Source organism: Pleurodeles waltl, chromosome 9, assembly GCF_031143425.1.
Source record: "Pleurodeles waltl isolate 20211129_DDA chromosome 9, aPleWal1.hap1.20221129, whole genome shotgun sequence".
Taxonomy (NCBI): Eukaryota; Metazoa; Chordata; class Amphibia; order Caudata; family Salamandridae; genus Pleurodeles; species Pleurodeles waltl.
The window spans coordinates 681,627,529-681,655,411 of NC_090448.1; positions in this window are offsets into that span (position 1 = coordinate 681,627,529).

Genomic DNA, 27,883 nt, shown 5'->3' on the forward strand with positions numbered 1-27,883 from the left:
CCTCTATCCGTCAGAGAATGACAAACACTGTGACTAGTCTTTTATCCCCTCTCTTTGGGTCATTAGCTACGACCCCAGTTTCAGAGCGTAAACAATTGCGTAGCCAATTGCCTGATGGTATGGAGAAAGAGACACTGAATTATTTGGCGCATAAATGGGTTACTGAACCAGCGAGACATGAACTAGAGTCTGTTATGGATGTCTTCCATCAGTGGGAAGAACCGAAACAGAGATACGTTTTTGAGAAAATGTGTACTTTTCTTTCTGAGGATTTAGAGGAAAATGGTTTGGAGCCCAATCCGCCTAAGTTGTGTCGTGTACGGTTCGATTTTGCGACAGGTTTGATTGTGGGTTCAGATGTCGAGAAAGCAGTTGCGATGTTATTGTCGTTTAGGACTGAAGGTGTTTCCAGGTTATTGTTTAAATATGATTCTTCTGCTAAAAAGAAAGGAAAACAGTACCCCATGAGAGAAGTTCCCCCACAATGGAGGGAAGGGGACCCAAATGCTAATCCACCTGTCCTGCCTCATTTCCAGCGTGTATGGGTACACGTTCCATGGAAGCGAGCTGAAGTTTTAGCCCTTAAGCAGACATTGCCTGATCCCCGTAAGAATCCCACAGGGTATTACAAGGAATTGTCACAGACTGCGGGGTATTGCATTATGAATTTAGCTGACATAGACATGTTGTTTGGGAATGTTGTTCCACAGCCTTTATGGGGAAAGATTCGCCATACAGACCATGCTCAAGAGTTAGGTGACACATGGGCTAATATTGCTGCTGCAGATGCCCGACAAATTGGTGGTGCTAAACCTGAGCCTTTAGTGACAGAGCTTCCTGGTAGGATTATTGATTACATGAAAACTATAATGCCTGCAATGCGTGTAAACTGGGATAACTTGTCTGCATGTAAGCAAAAGAAAGAAGAAACGGTATCAGATTTCTTCACCAGGTTTGAAGAAACGTTTGTGGACCACAGTGGTCAAGATATGAGCACGGAAGGTGGTCAACGTTTGTTCGTCGATAAATTTGTGCATAATCTGCTTCCTGAGTTGTGTAAAAAGTTAAAAGATTCAGAAAGTTCTTGGGCAGTTTCCTCTTCAGCGCAGATATTGTCTACTGCACAGTACTACGAAAATAGAGATAAAGATGAGAGAGATAGAGTAGAGAAGAAAACTAAAGAATTGAAAACGAAGGTTCTGTTACAACAAGCGTACCCGCCACGTGGTGGTCAAAATAGTGGTGCACAGAGTAACTATCAGAACAACTATCAGAATAACTATCAGCCCCAACCGTTTCAGAGAAACTCGCAAACAGCCGAGTATGCTCAACCACGTATCCCAGTAGGTCCCAATCAGTGTTCATATTGCAAGGAAGAGGGTCATTTCAAGTATAGTTGCCCTGCTTTGCTACAGCGCGCAAATGGTACTTCTGGTTTAAGAGGTCGAGGTGTTCCACAAGCACCTAGAGGAAGAGGACGTGGATATGTTCCCCAGAGCACGCGCCCATTCCTCCCTCAAAACTCAATGAACAGATTTGATCAACAGGTTAATGCATCTGGTAGGATGGCTCAGTACTATACTGATGATTACTATACAGAGGATGAGCATTTGGACAGTAATGATTGCTAGGACAGCCATAGACAAAGAGAGGGAGTTGTTTCAGTTCCAGTAGATCAGAGTGGGCCTTATGTTAAGGTGATTGCATCAGGTGTGTCAGAACCTTTTCTGTTGGATACTGGTGCTACCAAGAGTTCTATTATGCACTCAAAACTCCCTGGCGCACCTTTGTCTGGCGAAACAAATGTATCAGTAGGGTTTTCCGGCGCCCCAGTTAGAAATCCGATTTCTAACCCTATATCTCTTTCTGTTGGACCTTGTAAATTTGAAACACCCCTTATTTTGACGACAGGTTGTGGCGAGAACTTGTTAGGATTAGATCTGTTAAAGAGATTGTATGCGACATTGTATTGCTCTCCTTCTGGAGTGCAACTCACATTGGGTAAGAAAGTGGTTTCACCAATGTATTTGTCAAAGGACAGATTTCCACCAGAATTTTCGTCTCTTCCTAATACTCTTTGGGCTACTGGACCTAATGATGTAGGTCTTTTGGAAATTCAGCCATATGTGATAACATTAAAAGCCAATGTTAAAATGCCACGTATTCCCCAATACAAGATCTCTAGTGAAGGGGAAAAAGCGTATTTAGCAATTATTTGTGATCTGATTGAGAAGGATGTAATTGAAGAGACAAGAGGCAACGTTTGCAATAGTCCTGTTTTGCCTGTCTTGAAGCACACTGACCCTACTCAGCCACATGTTTATAGGTTTGTAATTGATCTTAGAGAGGTGAACAAAATAGTTGTGCCACAGTTTCCAGTCGTCCCCGATATCACTGCATTGTTGACAATGATTCCAGCTTCAGCCACCTGGTTTTCAGTGATAGACCTGAAAAATGCTTTCTTCAGCATCCCTACTGCAGAAGAGAGCAGGGACATTTTTGGCTTCAATTTGGGAGGACGAAGCTTCAGATTTAAGAGAGCTCCTCAAGGCTATTGTGAAAGTCCATCTATCTATAGTCAGGCTTTGAAAGCACAACTTGACACTCTTATGTTACCTGATGGCGCCACTCTCATTCAATATGTCGATGATTTGCTAGTTGCTGCAGATACTAAGGAGATCTGCAAAGAAGCAACATTGTCATTATTGCGTCATTTGTCTGATTTACACCACAAAGTGTCCCTTTCAAAGTTACAGTATTGTCAAAAAGAAGTGACCTATTTAGGTCATCTCTTTTCGAAGGAGGGAAGGCAACTGACCCCAGAGAGAATCAGGGCTGTTGCAGCAATGAGTGTGCCAAGAACACAGAGAGAAGTGCGTGCTTTCTTGGGTATTACATCATATTGCAGACAATGGATACCTAATTTTTCGTTAATAGCCAAACCCTTGGTGGCATTAACTTGTAAAGATACACCAAATCCCGTCCCATGGTCTGAAGATTGTCAGAAAAGTTTTGTCGAATTACGTGATGCATTATGTTCAGCTCCTGTGTTGGGTACCCACAACTACAGCAAGCCTTTTACATTGTATGTCCATGAGAAAGAAGGTTGTGCGTTAGCAGTTTTGACACAACAGTTTGGAGACAGGGAGCGTCCATGCGCCTATTTCTCTTCAACCTTAGACCCAGTAGCTAAGGCACTACCAAGCTGCTTAAGAGCGGCAGCGGCAACTGCTGTTTCTATCCGACAGTCTGCTGGTTTAGTGATGAATAACACATTAATCGTAATGGTTCCACATGCAGTGGACACGTTGTTAAACAGAACCAAGACACAGCATTTAACTAGTGCTCGATTGTCAGGTTACAAGTTGACATTGTTAGCAAGCCATGTACATATAAAAAGATGCACTACACTTAACCCAGCTACGTTATTGCCAATTGTGACGGAGTTAGATACTTCTGAACAACATGATTGTCTCCATAGAACAGAAGAAGAAACGAAAGGGAGAATAGACCTTCTGGACACTCCCCTTGCAAAGAGTGATGGTACTTTGTGGGTGGATGGTTCATGCTTTAAGCTCACGAATGGTGACACGACTGCAGCGTATGCTGTGACAACTTTGTGTACGATTGTTGAAGCTGCACGTATCCCACACAATTCAGCCCAAGCAGCTGAGTTAATAGCCCTAACAAGAGCATGTACAGTATCAAAAGGAATGAAAGTGACTATCTATACCGATAGCCAATATGCGTTTGGTGTGGCCCATAGTTTTGGGCGTTTGTGGAAGGAACGTGGGTTCCTGACCTCGCATGGAACTAAAATACAGCATGGTCAGTTGGTAAATGAGCTCCTTGATTCACTTACTTTACCGTTGCAAGTTGCGATTGTGAAGTGTAGCGCACATAAAAAGGTGACTGATGATGTTGGTCGTGGGAATGCATTTGCTGACGAGGTCGCAAAAGAAACGGCAAGGAATGTGATGAGCCGAATGTATGTCGCGGGCCCTGCAAGATGGATTGGTGATGTTGGAATGTGTGAAGACACGATAGAAAGCGTGAAATCGATTCAAGCTGAAGCCACAGAGAGAGAATTGAGTGTGTGGAGAGAAAGTACGGGTAAATTGGATGCGAATGGTTGTTGGGTCGAGTTGTCAGAACATCAAAGATGGTTGCTACCCGATGCGTATGTGCTTGCAGTAGTTACAATGGCTCATGGAATGGCTCACATCAGTGTGAAAGGGATTTGTAAGTTGTTGGCCCCAGTATGGCAAAATGCAGGAATTCCCAAGTGCGCAGAAAATGTGGTTAAAAATTGCATGGTATGCCTGAAACACAACCCTGGTAGAGGAACCCCAAGTCCAGCTGGTCATTTTGCACCTCCTACGTATCCGTTTGAGGTTTTGCAGCTAGATTTCATCCACATGGAGAGGTGCAACAACTTAAAATACGTACTCGTTGTTGTTTCTGCCTTTTCAAGATGGGTGGAAGCCTATCCCCTAAAAGACAATACTGCGCTATCCACAGCCAAAGCCTTTGTGAAAGAGTTCTTCCCTAGATTCGGAATGCCGAGAATGATCTGGAGTGACAATGGAAGTGAATTTGTGGGTCAAGTGATGAAGAAAGTATGCGAAGGGCTAGGCATAAACCAAAAGTTTCACACTGCAAATCACCCCCAATCAGCTGGATTAATGGAGTGCTATAATGGCACTCTAAAGCTAAAATTGGCCAAGATACAAGCGAGCTCTGGTCTTAAATGGCCTGACGCTCTACCCTTAGCACTCCTATCAACCAGAATGACTGTGCATTCACGAGTGAAACTTAGTCCTTATGAAATAGTCTTTGGCCACCCGGCCAATATATGGGTAGTGCCCAGGCCCAAGAAGTTTAGCGAGATAGAGCATCCTGTTTTGCTTGACTATCTGTATGAATTGACGGCTAAATTGCGTGTTTTACATCAACAGGTCCACGACACCCTGCCTCCGGTCTCTGAATCTCCAGGTCATCCCATTGAGCCTGGATCCTGGGTTTTAATAAAGAACTTTCAGCGAACCAAAAACGAGCAGCCCAGGTGGACCGGACCGCACCTCATTCTTCTCTCCACAAGATCAGCTGTTTGAGTAGAAGGGAAGAAACACTGGATCCATGGGTCCCATTGCAAAAGGGTACCCCTACCTCTGCCATATGACCAGTGGGTTCAGGAAGGTGTCGCCGAATCAGAGACTGAAACCGTGCCACGTTTTCTGCCTTTCAGTGATGCACGAATAAAAGGAACACTCACTGAGAAAGAAAGTGATGACATTTTACAATCAGCAGTATCACCGTCAGTTCGATTGGACACTACAGAACCTGAACTCCTTTTTCAGGACCACACGATACCTGGGACTAACCGTTATAATCTACGACCAAGAATAAAGGACAAATAAAACAGTTTACTTTTCTTCCCTTTAGCAAAGTTCTCCAATATGGAAAATTATTTTTGAATGACTTTTTGTTTTTTTTGTGTTTTTTGAACCTCCATCCGGGTTCAGCTGTAGGATCGTGGCTGAAAAAACTTAGGGGGGTAGCCTGTGGACACAAGGTCTACAGGTCTGGTTTGTTCTAGGGCGGCCCGAAACATTCAGAACACTCCTAAGTGAAGTAAACCAATCGCCACGAACGGCAACGGTTAGAGGATGGAATCTTTCCAAAATGGAGAACATGTTGAAAGACTGAGTTTCAAGAAGAGAATATGTAAAACGATAACCAGGAAACGTTTTTTGCTGCTGTGCATTTTTATGTTATTTAGTATACTTATGTTTTTTATAGGATATGTTTTATTCTGTTTTAACGTGATATTGGCACCCACTACCTCGTCTACACCTCCTCCTTCCACTGTTTCCCCACATTCTTTTCAACTCCTCCCTAAACATGAATCTGCTAGGAGACTAGAGTTCATTAATAACTCCTTCATCCAGCTTTTGCACCAACACCAACTAGTGATAAATACAACTAACTGTTGGGTGTGTGGCCTTATGCCTCACACAGCAGATAAAGGTATCCCTTATCTGATCCTGCCTTTCAGCCACAATGGTTCCGTGTGGGCATTCAGAACGATATTCATCTATGCACACTACCCCCTACGTTTTGCGGAAGACAACCCTAAGAAAAATGCTTTAGATAAAGGTATCATAGAGATGATGAAGGACAATATCTTCTACGAGACTATCCCCAGAGATGAGACAATAGCATATATAGGATGGAACATGACCGGATATGAAGCCACAATGAGTGAGAAACAGCAAGCTAAGATATCTTCCCTGATTTGGGTTGTACCCCATCAGGGTCACCTGTGTCTGCAAGGTACTGGCAAGAATCCCAGAGCTCAGCTAGGGGAAAGCGTCTGCACTGAGACATATGTCTTCGCATCTCAGACCTCCCCTCCGCTCTTGGCAGCTAAGGGTACCTATTTCATCTGCCATGATAGAGCCTTTACATGGCTGCCCCCTGACTTTTCGGGCACATGCTTCGTTTCGTTCCTGTTGCCCCCTACCTACACAGCAGCGGCAGATTACCACAAGACAAGATTAGTTAGAGGCGTCTTCAGTGAAGAAGACACTGCAGGACAAGAATTTGGGGACTTCGTAAAGGGTTTTCTGCCGTTCTGGGGACAAATAGGTAACAGCAGGAGCATAAGGCAATTGATAAGAGTGGTTGAATCCACCGTGGCTGAAACCGCTGGTGCCCTTGGTAACTTGACTGCTGAGCTCCAGTCGGATCGTTTTATGACCCTTCAGAACAGGGTCGCATTAGATGTCATACTTGCAGACCGGGGTGGAGTATGTACATTGATCCAATCGAGTTGCTGTGTTTTTGTCCCAGATAACGCTCCAACAGTATACCAGGCCATCTCCAAACTGCATAGAATTTCCGAATCTATTCATTTAGATAGAGGAGATTGGTCATTAATGGGATGGTTCTGGGAACTGATATCAGCATGGGGATGGAAGATACTGATGGTCATTGGGATGATCTTGGCCATTCTTTTCCTGTTCTGTCTATGCGTGCAGTGTGCTCCTGCGATATGTGGCCTCTGTGTTACATCATGCTTAAGGAAACCTGCACCAAGAGACGAGCTAAATACTAGGATGATGTTACAGCAACATCTCAACGACTTTAGAAACATAGACCTGGACTCAGATTAGCATGAGAATAGGTTTATTGCCTATGTAAGGGCAAAAGGAGGGTTTGTGGTTCTAAAAATTCTGGACCCATGTAATTTACTTTGCCACAGCAGTACGATTTTAGTATCAAAAGACCGATAATGACTAGTACACTAAGCATGAGCATTTTCGCTCAATTCCAGCAGCGTTTTCACCTCGAAATCGCCATTTTCGTCCTGCACTCGTGGCTCCCATTTTATACACGGCAGCCATTTTTAAAAGTTGCCCTCACATAGGCTTATAATACAGTCAAATTTGATTCCAAGGACACGTACACCTTGATTGACTTTTCTCTGACCTGGGCAAGCTGGAACCATTGCCTCATGCCAAACCTGTTTGGTCAGTCCCTCTCCCAGTGGCCGAATCAGATAGCATCAAGGCACACCATGCCATAAAACCCTTATTATCGCTCACACACCCTGCCTAATCTTGCTCACACCTGCACCTGCTCTTTTCTTCTTCTTACTTTACGAGGGGGAGGTGCCCGTTTTTATTGGGGGTCCACACCTATCTGATGTAAAATACTAGGCCTTGCCGGGTAATTTATTATGGGTTGGATGACATGAAATATGAGGTTTCATCATGACACTGTTTTTTCCTTTGTAGTGAAAACATGTGAATGACCAACCAAAATGTCAAGAATGTTTGCCTGAAGCTTAAAAAACTGTATATAAGGAAACCTGACTTTGCATTGACACACAGTCTCCTGAGAACATACAAACCGTGCTGTTGTACTTCTAGGACGCTTGTTACTTGGTTGCAGCCAATAAATTCGATCTTTGACTTCACCTAGAAGACTCTGAGTTTCTGTGGTCTGAATCAGGAAAGTACCCGAGGTCTTTGGGTGTACCCTGGCACCACTGGGTTACCGGATCAGTACCGGTTCTGAAAAACCCAGTACCTCAGTGTGCTCAGGGGTCAAGACTCAGGGATCCGAGTGAGGTGGGAGTCCTTGGTTGTAGCCGCTGTCCTCTGGAGTTCTATGTCCTTTTGGGTGCAGGGCAGTTCTCTGGAGTTGGCAGAGGTCGCTGTGCTCGCTGGACGCGTCGCTGGTCTTTTTGCAGGTTCTTTGAGGCAAGAGACAGGCCTGTAGAGCTTGGGCCAAATCAGTTTTCATCTTCCTTCTTCTCTGCTGGGGTTTCACCTTAGCAATTCTTCTTTCTTCTTGTGAGGTCGCCAGGAATCTCACTACTTGGTTTCAGGGGAGCCCTTAAATCCTGGATTTAGTGGTATTACAGGGGTTAGAGGGCAGCAGCCAATGGCTACTGTCCCTGAGGGTGTCTACATCCTCCTTGTGCCCACTCCCTTTGGGGAGGGGGGCCACATTCCTATCCCTTTTGGTCCCTCTCCTCCAAACCAAGGTAGAGGATTCTGCAGGGAGGAGGGTCACCTCAGCTCTGGACACCGTAGGGGTGGTCCTAGCTGGGGTGGTCATGCCTCCCTGTTTTCCCTAATTTTCCTGCCGGACTTGCAGCCAAAAGTGGGGCTTTGCCCGGGAGGTGTGCAGCTCCACTAGCTGGACTGCCATGGGGTACTGTAATCCGAGTTTTGAGCGTTTGAGGCTCACGGCCAGGTATTACAGTTCCTGTAGTGGGGGTGGTGTGAATCACCTCCACCCAGTGCAGGCTTTGTTTCTGACCACAAAGCGTACAAAGGCACTCACCCATGTGTTCATAAACTCGCCTGAAAGTGGCAGGCTGGCACAGACCGGTCAGTCCTACAGTAGCAGTTTGGCTAACATACAGACGGCATCTCTAAGATGTCCTCTGTGTGCATTTTGCAATAAATCCCAAAGTGGCATCAGTGTGGGTTTATTGTGCTGAGACGTTTGATACCAAACTTCCCAGTATTCAGTGAAGCCATTATGGAGCTGTGAAGTTCGTAATGACAAACTCCCAGACAATATACTCAATATGTCTACACTGCGCTTACAATGTCAAAGAATGGACTTATACACTGCTAGGGCATATTTCTCATGCAGCCATGCCCTCACCTCTGGTATGGTGCACCGTGCATTAGGGCTGTAAGGCCTGCTAGAGTGTTGACGTACCTATGCCACAGGCAGTGGTTTGTGGGTATGGCACCCATGACGACTTTGTCTTCTTCTCCTCACCAGCACACTCAAGCTGCAAGGCAGTGTGTATGTGCTTGCTGAGGGGTCCCTTAGGGTGGCATAATACAAGCTGCAGCCCTTAGAGACCTTCCCTGGTCACAGGGCCCTTGTGCCATGGGTACCTTTTACAAGGGACTTAACTGTGTGCCAGGGCTGTACCAATTGTGCAATCAAATGTACAGTTTTAGGGAAAGAACACTGGTGCTGGGGCCTGGTTGGCAGGATCCCAGCACAGTTTCAATCAAAGTTGGCATGAACACTAGGCAAAAAGTGGGGGTAACCATGCTGACAGGGGCACTTTCCTTCGGAAGGCATCCCTGCATGAGCAGTGGTGCCCTTAAAAACTCCAGCTCCAATGCACTGGACTTCATAATGCACTGAACTTCGTAAGTACAGGGAGGCCATTTTACCTGTGTACTGGCCACTACCTGTAGTCTAGCTACATTATGGTAACTCCGAACCTAGGTCTTTTTGGTACCAAACATGTCAGAATCATACCCCAATACTGATGCCCGTATTGGTAACATGATTGCATGCACTCTGGGGGCTCCTTGGAAGACCCCCCAGTATTGCCCCTACCAGTTTTCCAGGGTTTGTGGGCAGCAGATGCTGCTGCAGCCCCTCAGACAGATTTTTGCCCTCCTACTGCTTGACCAGCTCATGCAGGGGAAGGCAGAACATAGGATTTCCTGTGAGAAAGGGAAGCAACACCCTTGGAAATAGATGTTACAGGGCTGGGGAGGGATAGCTTCCCAGCGTCACCGGCTTGCTTTGAAGGGCACAGTTGGTGCTCTCCTGTCATAATCCGTTTGCACCAGTCAAGGGACCCCCGGAACCTGCTCTGCCATGAAAGCACACAAAGGAAAGGGGATTGACCACTCCCCTGTCCACCACCACCCCAGAGATAGTGCCCAAAGCTCCTCCAGGTGACCACTTGATTCTGCCATCTTGAAAACAAGATGTGCAGAGGCCCCTGGGAGCATCCAGTTGGTCGGGACAGTTGACTATAGTCAGTGACCCCCCTCTGATAGGTGGTCATCTTGCAGAGTGACTAAGCCCCCTGTTAGGGCTATTTAGGTACTAACTTGCAGTTGGGTCCTCAGATTCAGGATGCAAGACTCCACCAGGACTCCTCTGCAATGACCTCTTCTTCTCCTGGCCACCAGAACCGGTGCTGGACTTTACAGGAACCAAACAAGCCTGCAACTCTGGAGACAACCTTGTCTTACAACATTGTTTCTTCAGCTCCTTCCAGTAATTGCAACATTTCCATGGCTGCGCATCCTCTGGGGTCAGCAAGACTTCAGCTTCACCAAAGAAGCAAGAAGGAATCTCCCTTGGAGTGAAGGAGTCACTCCCCTGCATCCGTAGGCACCTGAGGCAACGACGTCCGGCTCCTTGGATCTGCGCCCCACAGGAACTGCATGGATCCTCCAACACAGGTGGTGGTTCTGAGTGGTTGTCAATACCAGGGCAGTGCGCGCTCCACGGGCGACTAGAATGCAAAAACCCAGCACTCTCAAGATAACGTAATTTATGAATTGTGCTGATATGTTCTTGTTTAACCTTTTGCATTGCAGATCCTGAAGACTTATTTTTAAGGTGCTTATAAATACTGTTCATTTGCAATGTATTGCTGCAGGCTTTCAGAGTGTGTCTGGATGTGGTCCCTTTCCAGGGCCTTCTAGAAGTTTTCCCTGCAGCATGCCTGGGTGTGGTTGTGGGCTGGGCCAAGACTCTATAAAAGGGAGCCAGCCCAGCTCCATGTGCTCACTATTCAGAGGTCCCGGTGCAGAGCAGCAGCAGCTTCCTGAGCTCCTGTTCCGGTGGCCTACTTTGATCTTCCAGGCCTCTGCCCTTCATACTACATTGATGATCCTTATTCAGGGCAGTAAGACGGAGGTTGGGCTGGGCCCCCAACCCCGTTATCGAGGACGCTCAAATTCTTGGGCCTTCTTCTTCATGATAAACAATTTGCTCTTGCGCGTGTGTATGTGCGTTTGGACTTTTCATGGCATTTGCATGCTGTTCTTCGAATCGGCAAGACGCGCGATTCGCTTCCTGATGATTTAACCTTTGATATTCATTGTACGCTACCATTCCTTGGCAGTTTCATGGTGGCATTCGAATCGGCAAGACGCGCAATTCTTTCCTTGTGTTTAATTCATGTTATTCATTGTGCGCTACCATGCCTTGGCAATTTCATGGTGGCATTCGAATCGGCAAGACGTGCGCTTCTTTCCTTGTGTTTAATTCATGATATTCATTGTACGCAACCATTCCTTGGCAGTTTCATGGTGGCATTCGAATCGGCAAGACGCGCAATTCTTTTTCTGTGTTTAATTCATGATATTCATTGTGCGCTACCATTCCTTGGCAGTTTCACGGTGGCATTCGAATCGGCAAGACGCGCAATTCTTTCCCTTGTGTTTTAATTCATGATATTCATTGTGCGCTACCAATCCTTGGCAGTTACATGGTGGTTTGCGAATCGGCAAGACATGCGATTCTTTCCTCATGCTTAATTCATGTTATTCATTGTGCGCTACCATTCCTTGACAGTTACATGGTGGTTTTCGAATCGGCAAGACGCGCAATTCTTTCCTCATGCTTAATTCATGTTATTTATTGTGCGCTACCATTCTAAGGCATTTACTTGGAAGTATTCGAGTTGACAAGTCGCATGATTTATTCCTTGAATCTATGCTGTGTTATTCATGGTGCAAAATCCACCTATGGGGTATTAATACCTATGTGAAAATCTGCAATGTGCGCAATTCATGTTTCAACATTTTGAGAGAACCAAAAAAGGCCAGAGTTCTAGATGAAATGTTGTGGGTTCCTGATATGTTTTCTTAAAATAAGAATTATATGATGGTTCAGAACTTATTCAGATTATTTCCTGATACTCATGATAAAGGAAGTACTTGAATTTGAAAGTTTCATTTAACCTCTCTTGATTCCTTCACAGGTATTCATTCATCTTGAAGCCTAGTCATTTTAAGTCTATTCTTAGGTTGTTCATGTTTTCAGAATGACAATGCTTAGAGTCATAGCCGAGTACTGATTTCTTGAGATGTAATTTTGATGATGTGTGTTTTAACCTTTTGCCTCCTACAGGTCTTCTTCCCAGCTGTTCTCTTCCTAATTCCCTTTTCCCCACTTGGACTCTCTTAGACTCTGTGGCAAATCCAATCAGAGTATTGGAGCTGCCTTGTGGTGGAAGTGTTGGGAACGTGCACAGACCCCGAGGATCTGGTGACTCTGACAGAATATTGAGCCCACAAATTATTATCCTCCTGGTTTGTGTATGTTCTCAGCATGGCCACACTGGACGAGCTAGTCAAGGCTATCACCCAGCTCCAGTCAAAGGTGGTATCATCAAAAGATTTGGCAAATAGCCTAGCTGAGAGAGTGAGTCAGTTACAGGATAAGGTAGAGAAGAAGGAACAAAGTCCCACAGGTGTGTATTGGCCAGGTACTTCTTCTCAGGCTTCTGAAGGTAATCCGACAAACATTTCCCTCAGAGTTCCTTCAGCCATTCCTTTAGCTCCCCCAGAACGGTTCTCAGGTGACCCCTTGAAAGCGCAATCTTTCCTGGTTCAAGTGGAACTACATTTCACCTGCAGACCACATACTTTCCCCGATGCCCAGTCCAAAGTAGCTTTCTTGTTATCATATCTGTCTGGAGATGCAGCTACCTGGGCTATTCCTCTTGTGCGTAAAGATAGTCCCCTGTTGTACAACTGGAGAAACTTTGTTCGTGAGTTTGAGCGAGTTTTTGATCGTACAACTGTAACACTGTCAGCAGATCGTGAATTCTTAGACTAACGCCAGGGGAATCAGGACTTAGGGGGTCATTCTGACCTTGGCGGTCTTTTCGCAAGACCGCCGAGTTACTGCCGCGGTGAAGACCGCCGACCGCGGCGGTATGCTGCTGTGCGCATTCTGACCGCTGGGAGCGTTCCGCCGGAAAACCGCCAGCAGCCACACTGGCGGTCGGCGGGAAAGTGGAGACTGGTCAACCTCCACCGCCACGCCAGCAGAACACCGCCCACAGAATTACGACCCACATTTCTGTGTGGCGGTCTTCTGTTGGCGGTCTTCTGTTGGCGGTCACCTCCCCATGGCTCCTGTCACCTCCCGGAGGACCAACGCACAAGGTAAGTTGATCGTCCGTGAGGGGAGGGGGTGGGGGGGTGTTGTGTGATGTGTGCGTGCATGGGGGTGTGCGTGTGAGTGTGTAGAGGGGGTGTGTGAGTGCGTGCATGCGGGCGGGGAGTGCTGCTGTGCCTATGGGCAATGTGTGTAGTTCGGCGGGTGCGCATGTCGGCATGTATGTGTGCGGGTATGTGTCCCCGTTGTGTATGTGTGTGTGTAGGGGGTGTGTATATGTGCATGTTGGGGGTGTGTGCATGTCGGGGTGCGTGTATGTGCATGTCGGGGTGGGGGTGGGGAGGGGGTTCGTACCACCTCTGGGGGGTGGCAGGGGGGTGGAGGGTGTGGGGGGAGGACTCGGGGGGCAGTGGGGGGTGGGGGAGACCCCTATCAGTGCCAGGGAAGGAATTCCCTGGCCCCGATAGTGCCTACTGCCATGGTTCGCATGGCGGTTCCCGAACGCCAGAAACCGCGGCGGTAAGCAGGGTCATGATACCGTTGGCGGTCTTGGGTCGACTGCCGGACCGGAGTGCACAGACTCCAGCCCGTCGGTCATGACCGCCGTGGCTGTCGGAGTGGGGAAGTGGCGGTCGGTTGCGGCGGTGACCGCCGCGGTCAGAATGCCATTTTTACTACCGCCGGTCTGTTCGCGGTCCGACCGCCGCCTCTCCGCCGACCGCCAAGGTCAGAATGAGGGCCTCAGTGTCATATTTAGCCAATTTTAATTGGCTGGTCGCTGAGACATCCTGGGTAGAAGAAAAACAAGCGGCCTTGTTTTACAAGGGACTCAAAGAGGAGCTAAAAGATATCTTAGCGCAAATCGACCCGCAACCTACAGACTGTCAAGAATTAATAAACCTTGTCTTGAGGCTTGATCATCGTTTAACAGAACGAAAAGGAACGTGAAAAAAGACTGAAAAATATTCCTGGCGTGTTCACGATAACAGAGACTCAAGAACTCCGAAAGAAAGAACGCCTGAACCGATGGAAATTGGAACCATCAGAAGACCTTTGACCAAAGATGAAAAGGACCAACGCAGAAAGAATGGACAATGTCTCTGTTGTGGGCGGAAGGGTCATTTTGCCAAAGATTGTCCAGTCAAACCAAAGAACAAGCGAGGTCCAGTCCAGAAGGTTTCAGCCAATGCACCAGTCGAGTTGGAAAACTAAAGCACCCAAGATGCAGAGAAGGGTTGCTCTTGGTTGTCACCGTGGACCCTTCACAATCTAGACATCTCAAACGGGGAATAAGAGTTTAGGTTAAGAAAAAGACTTTTCTCAAGAAGGCTCTAGTCAATTCTGGGGCTACCAGGAACTTTGTTGACGCCCAATATGTTTGTGCATGGGGGATCCCATGTATTGAAAAGAAGACCCCAGAAATCATCCAGGCAGTCGATGGAAAACTCTTGACTGGAGTCCGGTAACTCTTCAGACTGTCCCCTTGTCGGTGATTTGTGAAGATAAAAATCAAAGAAAGAAACATGAAGAAAAACTTATCCTTGACGTGATCCATGCTCCCCAGTATGGGATTATCCTTGGCTTGCCATGGTTAACTCATCATAATCCAGAGATGAATTTGGCAGAACGAAAGGTTGTGTTCTCATCTGCACTATGTAAAGAACAATGTCTCCAAAAGGGTTAAGTATCAAAAGTTTGCAACTCTTACATAGCTACTGCCGCAGAGAAAGAAGTTCAGTTGCCCAAACAGTATTCATTTTACAAAGATGTATTTGATGAGAAAGAAGCAGAGAGCCTACCTCCTCATAGATCTTATGACTGTCAAATTGATCTAGTCCCAGGTGCGATGCTTCCCAACTGTTGTGTGTATGCCCTGTCAGAACATGAAAATCAACATTTACGAAAATACCTAGATCAATTCTTGGCTAATGGTTTCATTCGCCCCTCTAAGTCTCCCGCAGCTTCTCCTTTGTTTTTTGTTCCGAAGGCGAATGGAGAACTTCAAACTTGTATCGACTATAGGGGATTGAACAAAGTCACCATCAAGAATAAATAATCTTTGCCCCTAATTCCGGTCTTACTGGAACAAGTAAAGAAAGCAAAAATCTACACGAAGCTTGACCTTCGAGGTGCTTATCATTTGGTCAGAATGAGAGAGCGTGACGAATGGAAAACAGCGTTCAAGACAAGATATGGCCTTTTTGAATATACCGTCTTTCCTTTTGGTCTGTGCAATGCTCCAGCAGCATTTAAAATTTTCTTGAATGATGTTCTTAGAGAGTACCTCAATATATTTGCCATAGTCTACATCAATGACATTTTGATCTACTCAGACAATGAAAATGAACATGTCCAACATGTCAAGAAAATTCTGGCAGCCCTTCGAAAGCACCATTTACATTGCAAACTAACCAAGTGCGAGTTTCATGTTACCACACAGTTGAGTTTCTAGGGGTTATCCTTACCCCTCCAGGTATGGTGATGGCAGAAAATAAAGTAAAAGCCGTAGCTGATTGGCCCACCCCAAAGACTGTTCGTGATGTACAATGTTTCCTGGGGTTTGCAAATTTTTACCGGAGGTTCATAAATCATTTCTCCCAGACAGTGGCTCCAATCACTAAGCTATTAAGAAAGAAAGAAAAATGTGTATGGTCCCCAGAAGCTGACCAAGCCTTTTCAACTTTGAAGGAAGCTTTCTCCACTGCCCCAGTCTTGACTCATCCTGATGCGGATCGACCTTTCATAGTGGAAGCTGATGCTTCAGATGTGGCGATGGGAGCAGTCTTGTCGCAACGAAACAAAGACACTGGTCAACTTCATCCTGTCGCTTACATGTCTCGGAAGTTGAACAAAGCCGAACAGAACTATGTCATTGCTGAAGAAGTGCTTCTGGCGATTCGAGACGCCTTTATAGAATGGAGACATCATTTGTTGGGTGCCAAATACACTGTCACAGTATATACTGATCATCGTAATCTTCAATTCATGAGTTCTGCCAGACTTTTGATGCCTCAGCAATTACGCTGGATGCTGTTTTTTGCCAAATTTGATTTTGTGGTAACCTTCCGGCCTGGTAAAGATAATCGCAAAGCCGACGCCTTGTCCCGCCAAGAGTCTACCATGTTGCCTGCAGTTCCAACCTCCAGAGCTATCTTGCTCCTGTCAAGGTCCTATGTATCATAAAAACTGAAGATTTCTTTGAAGACATCCGTAATTCTTTCACTATTGAGAAATGGCAGACATGGGCCCAAGCAGATCCCAAAAGGTCAATCAAGCAAGGACTACCCTTTCATGACGCTCGTTTGTTCGTGCCCACTACCAAACTTTGCAAGATAGTGTTTCATTGGTTGCATGTTATACCTACGGCAGGTCACCCAGGTACTCCTAAAACTCTTGAATTAATCCAACGCTATTTTTGGTGGCCTACCTGAAGTAATTTGGATGCAGGAAACCAGGAAACAGTAATCCGTATTTATTGAAGAATAATTCTCCACTCAGAAAAGGAAACTCCAGCCACTCCTGCTCTGCTCCTTCTCCAACTGTCCTGACCAACATTCTAAACAGTCCCATTGATGGAGCAGGGGCGGCCGGAAGAAACCAAGTAACATGTTACAAATAAACAAAGAGTAAAACAATGAACTACAATTACACAAGTAACATGATACATTTTAAATACATGAAAGTTATTTTTTCCTTACTTATTCTTAACACAATACCACACTACCCTAACAAAAGATGTAGAAGCAATGGTGAACAACTGTGAAGTCTGTGCTCGCACTAACACAAGTCATTCAAAACCGAAAGGGCTGTTACACCCACTTCCAACCCCAAATCGTCCGTCGGAGCACATTTCCTTAGACTTTATTACAGGTCTGCCAGTGGTTCAACAGCATTCAGTAGTTCTGGTGATAGTAGATAGTCTCACGAAATATGGACATTTCATTGCCTGTAAGAAATTGCCCACCTCTAGTGAACTGGCAACTATTTTACTAAATAGAGTGGTTCGTTATCATGGACTGCCAAAAGTGATCCTCTCCGATCGGGGGTCACAGTTTGCCTCCAATTTCTGGAAGACATGGTGTAAAACACTCCAAGTGAAATCTACACTATCTACTAGCCACCATACTCAAACAGATGGTCAAATGGAGAGACTAAATCAGATGTTGAAGCAATACCTACATGCTTACGCTGAAAAGGCACTTCATTCTTGGACATCAATGCTCTGGTTAGCTGAGTTAGCCGACAATAACTCATTCCACACTTCTACTGGTGTTACACCCTTTTTTGGTTTGTTTGGCTATCATCCTGACACCTTGCCCATCACAATCCCTCAAGAAAGTTCTCTCACTTCAGCTGTGTCAGAAACCATTCAACATTTGCATCAAACCCAGAAACTGATTCAATAGCATTTAGAAAAAGCCAAACAAAAATACAAAAAGCATTATGACAAGAAACATTGTGAGGGACCACAGTATCAACCAGGTGACAAAGTGTGGCTTTCCACAAAACATATAGACTTCAAGAAGAAGCACATGTTCAACCCCAAATTCATAGGTCCTTACATTGTCCTTCAGCAAATCAATCCTGTGACCTATAAACTGCAATTGCCAAGCTCATCCAGTGTTCCAACCTTCCCTCTTGAAAAAGGCAGTCGAGAAGGTCTGCCCTCATCCAGCTCCTGTTCTAGTACAGGGGGAAGAAGAATACGAAGTCAAGAAAGTGTTGAATTCTAAACTGAGAGGGCGTAACCTATGGTACTTAATCTCATGGAAAGGTTATGGCCCTGAAAGTAACTCATGGGTTTCCGCATCTGATATCCATGCTCCAGTACTTGTGAGACGCTTTCATTGTCTCAATCCAGACAAACCAGGCCCTAGAGCACGCCTGGGAGAGGGGACTACTGTCAACACCAGGACAGTGCATTTTCTATGGGTGACTAGAATGTAAAAACCCAGCACTCTCAAGATAACGTAATTTATGCATTGTGCTGATATGTTGTTGTTTAACCTTTTGCATTGCAGTGTTCAATCCTGAAGACTCATTTTTAAGCTGCTTATAAATACTGTTCATTTGCAATGTATTGCTGCAGGCTTTCAGAGTGTGTCTGGGTGTGGTCCCTTTCCAGGGCCTTCTAGAAGTTTTCCCTGCAGCATGCCTGGGTGTGGTTGTGGGCTGGGCCAAGACTCTATAAAAGGGAGCCAGCCCAGCTCCACGTGCTCACTATTAAGAGGTCCCGGTGCAGAGCAGCAGCAGCTTCCTGTGCTCCTGTTCCGGTGGCCTACTTTGATCTTCCAGGCCTCTGCCCTTCATAGTACATTGATGATCCTTATTCAGGGCGGTAAGACGGAGGTTGGGCTGGGCCCCCCACCCTCTTATCGAGGACTCTCGAATTCTTGGGCCTTATTCTTCATGATAAACAATTTGCTCTTCCTCGTGTGAATCTGCGTGTGGACTTTTCATGGCATTTGCATGCTGTTCTTTGAATCGTCAAGATGCGCGATTCGCTTCCAGATGATTTAACCCTTTATATTCATTGTACGCTACCATTCCTTGGCAGTCACATGGTGGCCTTCGAAGCAGCAAGACGCGCAATTCGCTTCCTGGTGATTTAACCTTTGATATTCCTTGTACGCTACCATTCCTTGGCAGTTTCATGGTGGCATTCGAATCGGCAAGACGCCACGCGATTCTTTCCTCGTGTTTAATTCATGGTATTCATTGTGTGCTACCATTCCTTGGCAGTTTCATGGTGGCATTCGAATCGGCAAGACGCGCGATTCTTTCCTCGTGTTTAATTCATGATATTCATTGTGCGCTACCGTTCCTTGGCAGTTTCATGGTGGCATTCGAATCAGCAAGACGCGCAATTCTTTCCTTGTGTTTAATTCATGATATTCATTGTGCGCTACCATTCCTTGGCAGTTTCATGGTGGCATTCGAATCGGCAAGACGCGCAATTCTTTTTGTGTGTTTAATTCATGATATTCATTGTGCGCTACCATTCCTTGGCAGTTTCATGGTGGCATTCGAATCGTCAAGACGCACGATTCTTTCCTCGTGTTTAATTCATGTTATTCATTGTGTGCTACCATTCCTTGGCAGTTTCATGGTGGCATTCGAATCGGCAAGACACGCGATTCTTTCCTCATGTTTAATTCATGATATTCATTGTGCGCTACCGTTCCTTGGCAGTTTCATGGTGGCATTCGAATCGGCAAGACGCGCAATTCTTTCCTTGTGTTTAATTCATGATATTCATTGTGCGCTACCATTCCTTGGCAGTTTCATGGTGGCATTCGAATCGGCAAGACGCACGATTCTTTCCTTGTGTTTAATTCATGATATTCATTGTGCGCTACCATTCCTTGGCAGTTACATGGTGGCATTCGAATCGGCAAGACGTGCGATTCTCCCCTCATGCTTAGTTCATGTTATTCATTGTGCGCTACCATTTCTTGGCAGTTACATGGTGGCATTCGAATCGGCAAGACGCGTGATTCCTTCCTCGTGCTTAATTCATGTTATTCATTGTACGCTACCATTCCTTGACAGTTACATGGTGGTTTTTGAATCGGCAAGACGCGCAATTCTTTCCTTGTGCTTAATTCATGTTTTTCATTGTGCGCTACCATTCTAAGGCATTTACTTGGAAGTATTCGAGTTGACAAGTTGCATGATTTATTCCTTGCATCTATACTGTGTTATTCATGGTGCACAATCCACCTATGGGGTTTTAATACATATGTGAAAATCTGCAATGTGCGCAATTCATGTGTCAACATTTTGAGAGAACCAAAAAAGGCCTGAGTTCTAGATGAAATGTTGTGTGTTCCTGATATGTGTTCTTAAAATAAGAATTATATGATGGTTCAGAACTTATTCAGATTGTTTCCTGATACTCATGATAAAGGAAGTACTTGAATTTGAAAGTTTCATTTAACCTCTCTTGATTCCTTCACAGGTATTCAGTCATCTTGAAGCCTAGTCATTTTAAGTCTATTCTTAGGTTGTTCATGTTTTCAGAATGACAATGCTTAGAGTCATAGCCGAGTACTGATTTCTTGAGATGTAATTTTGATGATGTGGGTTTTAACCTTTTGCCTCCTACTGGTCTCCTTCCCAGCTGTTCCCTTCCTAATCCCCTTTTCCCCACTTGGACTCTCTTAGACTCTGTGACAATTCTAATCAGAGTATTGGACTGTCTTGTGGTGGAAGTGTTGGGAACGTGCACAGACCCCGAAGATCTGGTGACTCTGACAGTGGTCTTCTTGGTCCTCTCTGACCTCTGTCCAACTTGGGAGATGGTGAGCCATTGCCCCTCCTTGCAGGACAGAATCCCTGTGTACCACAACTCTTGCAGCAGCCAAGGGATCTTCAAGCTCCAAGTAGCTCTGGCGTTCAGCACTTCATCAGTGCAAGGACAGTCTCTCCTCTGCTGCTCCAGCGACGTGGGACTCCTCTCCAGGTGTGCTGACTGGGCCTCGCTGCAGATTACTGTGCCGCTGCCAATGAGTTGCCTGTGGGGGCTGTGACTGCTTCTGCTGACTCTCCCAACTGGTGAGCGTCAGCCTGGATTCCCCTCCAAGGGTCGAGTCCCCTGGACTTTGCTGGTCCTCTTCTTCTCTACAAATCCTCTTCTGCTCAGATTTGCATTTGACAAGGCTTGTGGGTGGTCCTACTGACCACCTACGACCCGGCGACTGATGTGGTACATCATCTGCATGACTCCAAAGACATCCATGCAGCTCCTGGGCTCCACAACTGATTTTCATCTTCCCTTGTCAACCCGATCTTCATCCACAGAAGGGTGGGTAGTGGCTCCTGCCCCACCTGGACACTCCTGCGTGGACTGTTCTCTGTCCACTTCTCTTGCAGGTCCCTCTTCTTCTGGAATCCACTGTTGGGTTCCACTGTACTGGTCCTGGTCTTGCAATCTTCCTTTTCCAAGTCCCATTGTTAGTCCTTGAGAATAACAGGTAACTTACCACTGTTCTCCTAGTTGCTGGGGGTCACCTAGCTACTCACCTCTTGGGGTCCCGAGTTCTCCCAGTGCCCTTCTAACTATTCCACATACTTGGGTGGGGGACCTAACTACACATTCAACTATTTTAGTATATGGTTTGGCCCCCCTATAGGGCTTGAGCTAATTTCTACTATTTCTTGCCAATGCTTGTTGTTTCTATATGCTAATTCCAAATAATTACTGTGTATATATAGTGTGCACTTACCTCTAGTTTGAGGGACTGCCTATAAGTAATCAAGTTCAGTGCTACTGTAATAAAGTACCTTTATTTTTGTAACATCTTGTGGTTCCTTTCAGGTGTGATAAGTTACTGTGTGACTGCTGTGGTATTGCAAGTGCTGTACACTCCTCCTGGATAAGTCCTGACTGCTCACCACAGCTACCACTAGAGAGCCCTGGCTTCTTAAACACTGCCTCACTCACCAAAAGGGGTTGCATGGACTTGGCATAAGGTGCAAACACCATAGGTGTCTACCACACACCAGGCCAGTTTCCTACATTGGTGGTGCAGCGGTGGGATAAGACACTTGCAATTGCCTTACCACTTTGTCCCTGATAACCTTCCAAAGCAAAGTCCACCACTAGTCAATAGGGTACACTACTCTTAGTAATTAGGATCACTAGTCTTCTAGTTCAGGTAAGTTGGGGGTCTGTCATAACCCCTTCTCCAAACTCTTTTAGAAAGTCTAGTTACTTAGAGTTACTTAAAGTAGATAGGTGCACCCACACTACTCTAGGGAAATGTCTTCAGTAGAAAACACAGCTCAGGTCTCAGACTCTTAGTATGACAACTTTACCTTTCAAGAATTGAGGGAGATGCGTTGTTCTAGGAAGCTGAAGACAGGGAGAAATCCCAACAAATCTCTCCTCTTAGGATTGCTCCACCAGGCTGATAACCAGAACACTGCAGGCCAGGAGGGACAGGAGGAAGAGATTGACCCCCCAGTCTTAAATAGGGTAGACTTTGACTTCACTGGGGAGGCTCAGGAAACAACAGGAACACACTAGCCTTGCAGGAAGCACTCATGGCAGTGTAAAGGTGGGGGGGGGACACCAGCAGGCCCACTTTTACTCCCAGGGGGTTAGTACAAAGAGTCTCCAGAAGGAGGAGTAGGTCCTCCCCATCTGCCCATGTCTCAACGGTATCTGATGCGACTAACCACTCTATCTCAGAGGGAGAGTCCCTAGACAGAGAGTTCAGCAAACTGAGGCTAGAGGAGGCCAGACTGAGGCTGCAGCAGCAGTAGTTAGCCCTAGAATAAAGATGCCTTGGCAGTGGAAAGGGAAAGGCAGAATTTGTGGCTAACACCCCATGGTGGCAGCAACAACTTAAGGGACATCAGGGAGGACTCCTATGACTCCAGGAACCTAAGGAAAATTGTCTCACCATACAAGGTTGGTGATGATCTCCACAAGTGGTTCACTGCCTTGGAGAGGGCCTGTAATTTCAGAGGGTCCTTCAAAAACAGTGGGCAGCAATCTTGTGGCTTTTCATTTCTGATAAAGGCAGGGACAAACTCCTCACTGTCAGAGAAGAGGATGCATATAACTATGAGGCATTTAAGTATGCACTCCTTGATGGATTTGGCATAACCACGGAGGAGTACAGAATCAAATTCAGGGAGACTAGGAAGGAGTCTTCCCAGGATTGGATAGATTTTGTGGACTGCTTTGTCAAGTACCTGGAAGGCTGGTTACATGGCACCAAAGTGCATGATTTTCAGGGCTTGTATAATCTTGTGAGAGCACATTCTTAATAACTACACATCTGATAAACTGCATCAGTTCCTTGTGGACTCAGATCTGACCTCTCCCCAAGAATTGTGTAAGAAGGTAGACAAATGGGTTCGCACCAGAGTGGGTAGAAAAACTTCCACAGGGGATGACCACAAAAAGGATTTTTCCAAGAATCAGGACAAAGGCAGGGACAAATCAAACAAGGAGGAGTCTTCATCAGATCCCCAAAAATCTTGTGGGGTGGGTCTAAGCACTCTTCCTCTTCCCACAAGAAACCATGGTGCTCCATATGTAGATAAAAAGGCCATAGGGCAGGAGACAGCCCCTGTCCTAAAACGAGCACCAAGCTTGCTACTACCACTTCTACCTCTAGTGTCCCTAGCAGGAGTAATAGCAATGGTAGTAGTAGTCAGTCCAAGAGAGTAGCTGGGCTTACATGGGGACTGTAGTGGGCTTTGGGTTAGTCGGAGAGACCACTGAGACAGTTTTGGCCTTTGATGGTGGCATTGACCTTGCCACCCTTGCTGCTTGCCCCCTTAAAATGGGTAAGTACAAGCAGTATCCCCTTATAAATGATGTTGAGGGTGAGGTCTACAGGGACACAAGTGCCAGTGTCACAATGGTGACTGAAAAACTGGTGCCATCTGAACAACACCTACTTGGTCACACTTACCAAGTTACTGAAGCTCACAAAAACACTCAGTGCCACCTCATGGCTGTTTTTACCTTAACTGGGGGGGGGGTACTGGCCCAAAGAAAGCTGAGGTGCCATCTGATCTACTTATGGAGTGTCTGTTAGGTAATTAATGATTTGGAGACATCAGCTTGGGCTGAAGTGGAGTTGGAAGCACATGCAGCAATGCTGGGTATCCCTGGTCACATCTTTGATTTAACCAAAGCACAGGCACAAAAGCAGGGAGAGCAAGGAGCACTAGAGGCTGGAAAAATGGCCAGGAAGCTCCCAAGAAGAGAGGCAGGCAGGGTAAAATGTTGCCCTTCACGGACAACATCACCGCCATGTAGTACTGAAATAAGCAGGGTAGGTGGGGCCACTGGCCCTTTGTCAGGAGGCTCTGTGCCTCTGGACATGGCTTGAACATCAGGCCATATGCCTGGTGGTTCAACATCTGACGGTCTCTCTGAATGCCAGAGCAGACAAACAGCCATCAGTGTCTGGTTGATCAAGAATGGCATCTCCATCCGGAGGTTGCACAAGCTCTCTTTCAGCGGTGAGGAGAGCCTTGGTTAGATCTGTTCGCCTCTGCAGAGAACGTGCAATGTCAGCGGTTTTGCACATTGGAGTTTTTAAGGCGGCACTCGCTCAGCGTCAATTTTCGTCTCGAGTGGAACTCAGGCCTCCTTTATGCCAATACCACTTCTGCCCAGAGTTCTCAGGAAGATCAAGAACGACCAGGCCCAAGTCATTCTTGTGGCTCTAGACTGGGTACAAAGAGTCTGGTACCCCGAGCTCTTGAGCATGGCCATTGATCCTTCCATCAGATTGCCACTTCGGGAGGATCTTCTGTCTCAGCATCAGGGGATGGTTCTCCACTCAAACCTGTCCAGTCTCCAACTTCTTGCATGGAAATAGTGCAGCAGCAGTTGACAGCTTTTGACCTTCCACTCGAAGTCTGTAATGTAATCTTGGCAGCCAGACGTCCCTCCACCAAAATGGTATACGCCTATCGATGGAACAAATTTGTGGCGTGGAGTACAGACAAGTCTGTTGACTTCCTCTCTGCCCCACTTTTGGAGGTCCTTTTGTTTGTTTTTTCTCTAGCCCAGCAGGGCTCTGCTCTGGGCACCCTCAGGCGTTATTTGTCTGCCATCTCGGCTTTCCTGAGATTACCTGACCAACCCTCCTATTGTTGGTAGATTCCTGAAGGGTCTTGTCCATATGTTTCTTCCTTCTCTGTTCATAATGCCTCAATGGGATTTGATCTTGGTTCTTACTTTCTTGATGTGGGCTTCTTTTGATCCACTTCATAACTGTCCACTTTGGCTTCTTACTCGAAAGACAGCCTTCTTGATTGCCATCACCTCTGCTCATAGAATGAGTGAGCTGCAGGCTCTTTTCTCTAAGCTACCTTTCATTTCCATCCATCCTGATAAGGTGGTGCTTCGTACCAGGGCTTCGTTTTTCCCTAAAGTGGTCACGCCCTTTCATATAAGCCAATCCATTACCTTGCCTACTTTTTACGCTCCTCCACATGCTTCTAAGGAAGGGGAGAGACACTACTGCCTGAACCCAAAAACAGCATTGGCATTTTATATTGATCGTACTAAAAAAGTTCCAGGTGGATGATCAACTCTTTGTAAGTTATGTGGGTGCGAAGAAAGGTAGAGCAGTACAGAAGAGAACCATCTCTAGATGAGTTGTTCTCTGCATTAAAATGTGCTGTGTATTGGCTAAGAAGCAACCCCTGGAGGGTTTGTGTGCTCGTTCCACTAGAGCAAAAGCTGCAATCACTGCATTAGCACACCGAGTTCCAGTCCTGGACATCTGCCAGTCAGCAACATGGGCATCATTCCACACTTTCACCAAACACTATTGCCTGGACAGTCAGGTCTGAAGAGACAGGTACTCTGCCTGTTCAGTCCTGCAGGCCTTCCTAGTATGATCTTGGTTTGCAGACCCTGCTCCGGAGTTGGTATTGCTTTGGTATCTATTCTAAGGTAAGGAATCTGCAACTAGAAGTCTCTATCAGATGAACAAGTTACTCACCTTCGGTAACAAATTATGTGGTAGAAAATATTCTAGATAGAGATTCCTCACTGACTCACCCATCCCCCGCTCTGTATATTGGTTTCTAGGGACAGGGACTTCCTTTTGAGGGCCCTAGATCTGGCGCATCAGGGTCAGTGTTCTTCATGGCTCTGCGGTTCTGGTGTGGAAAGTCTGGAAAAGAAACTGACCTCAGCGCGCCGGGGTGGCACCTATAAATGACCTGCAACATCATATCCGGCATACACAACGCCAACGATAGACACAGAGTTGACCAATGCAACCTAACGGTGCACAGTGGTATTGCTCATGGAAAAATCTCAGGATCCAGACTGACACCTGGGGAAAAAGGTAAGGAATCTCCAACTAGAATATGTCCCTACCAGATAATTTGTTACCGAAGGAAAGTAACTTGTTCATCAACTCCACTATTTGATTGTTTTCTTCCGCCGTTAGGTTCGGACATGTGCTCCTCTGCACCGGTTCAACACTGTTATTGTTTCTTCTTTACAAATGCTACCATCTGTATTGTTTCAGTCGCAGCTCTTCTCCATATCCCTCGCCTGTTTCATGGACATCTAATTAATTGGGGTGACTCGAGATGGCTGAAGCCCCTCATGGGGTTTCTCCCTTTGGGGCGGACTTTATATTCAACCTTCCCTCCATGCCATGTCCACCTGGTAATGGAACAGACACCCTCCCACTTCTGTCCTTGCTGCCACACCAAGTGCCCCTGGACCGATCACCATCAGGTGTGTAACTTGTGCCTCTCTCCTGAACACAAGGAAACTACCTTTGAGGCCTGAAAGAGCTGTATTTTTACCTGCAGGTCAACTGTGGCTTGATTGGTGGGTGCTGTGCCAGGTGGCCTTAGCCTGCCTACTCAGATAGGTCTGCTCTGCTTGGAAGAGCACTGGGGGCCAATGTTTCCTTCTATTTAATGCCCTCTCATCTTTCTGCCCCAGCCACCCGGCGACCATGTGATCTTGTCACACTGTATGGGATGTTTCTCTATATAACTGTGCTATGGGTTTTGCCCTTACCTTGGGGATTGGGATAGGGGGAATTTGGCTCGATTGGGGGGCTGAAGTGGGTGGGGGGTTTCAGTTGGGGAAATTAAGCAATGTCTTCCATTCTGTTTTGTCTGTTTGTCTCCCTGCCGCTCAGCATCACACCCCTGTACTTGCTTGTGCATGCCCAATAAACAGCGCACAATCTGTGAACCTTCTTCGCTCTACTACATACGAATAACCCACACTTGGGTGTGGCTGCTGTGCTTCTGGACACTACCAAAGCATTTGATTTGTTAGAATGGCCCTACTTGTTCCACCTCTTGGCTCATCTTGGTGGCACCTTCTTACAGTGGATCAAGCTCCTATATACACAACCGGCAGCGCGACTGAGGGTTAACCACATGATCAGTCATCCTTTTGAAGTGACACTGGGGACGTGGTCGAGCGGCCTGCTGTCTCACATCCTCTTCACAATTGCTATAAAGCCCTTGGCTGCTCGGTTGTGGCAGCATCATGCACATAGTGGGCTGGCGTTCTTACCCAGGCAGATATTGGTCTCAGTGTACGCTGATGATGTGGCTTTGTATGTCTGTAATCTGCAATTGAATCTAGATACTCTTATATGAGAGATAACATGCTTTGGAGGTTTTGCTGGTTTTACCATTAACTGATCAAATTCTATACTGTTCCTGCTCACAGCTGCTATGCAGGGTTTACAGGGTTTGAAGTCCGAATACTCTCTGGTGTGGTCAGTTGACCCGGTTAAATATTGAGGTCTTTGGTTCAGCTGAGATCTGGATGTTCTCTGGCATGAAAATTATAGCTAGTTGATAACCTGACTGGAGAATCAAGTGGGCACAGGGGTGACTCTTCCACTGTCCCTGGTTGGACACATTGTTTCGACCAACCTGGGGGTCTTTCCTAAATTCCTATACCTTTTGTTGATCTCCCCCTACCACT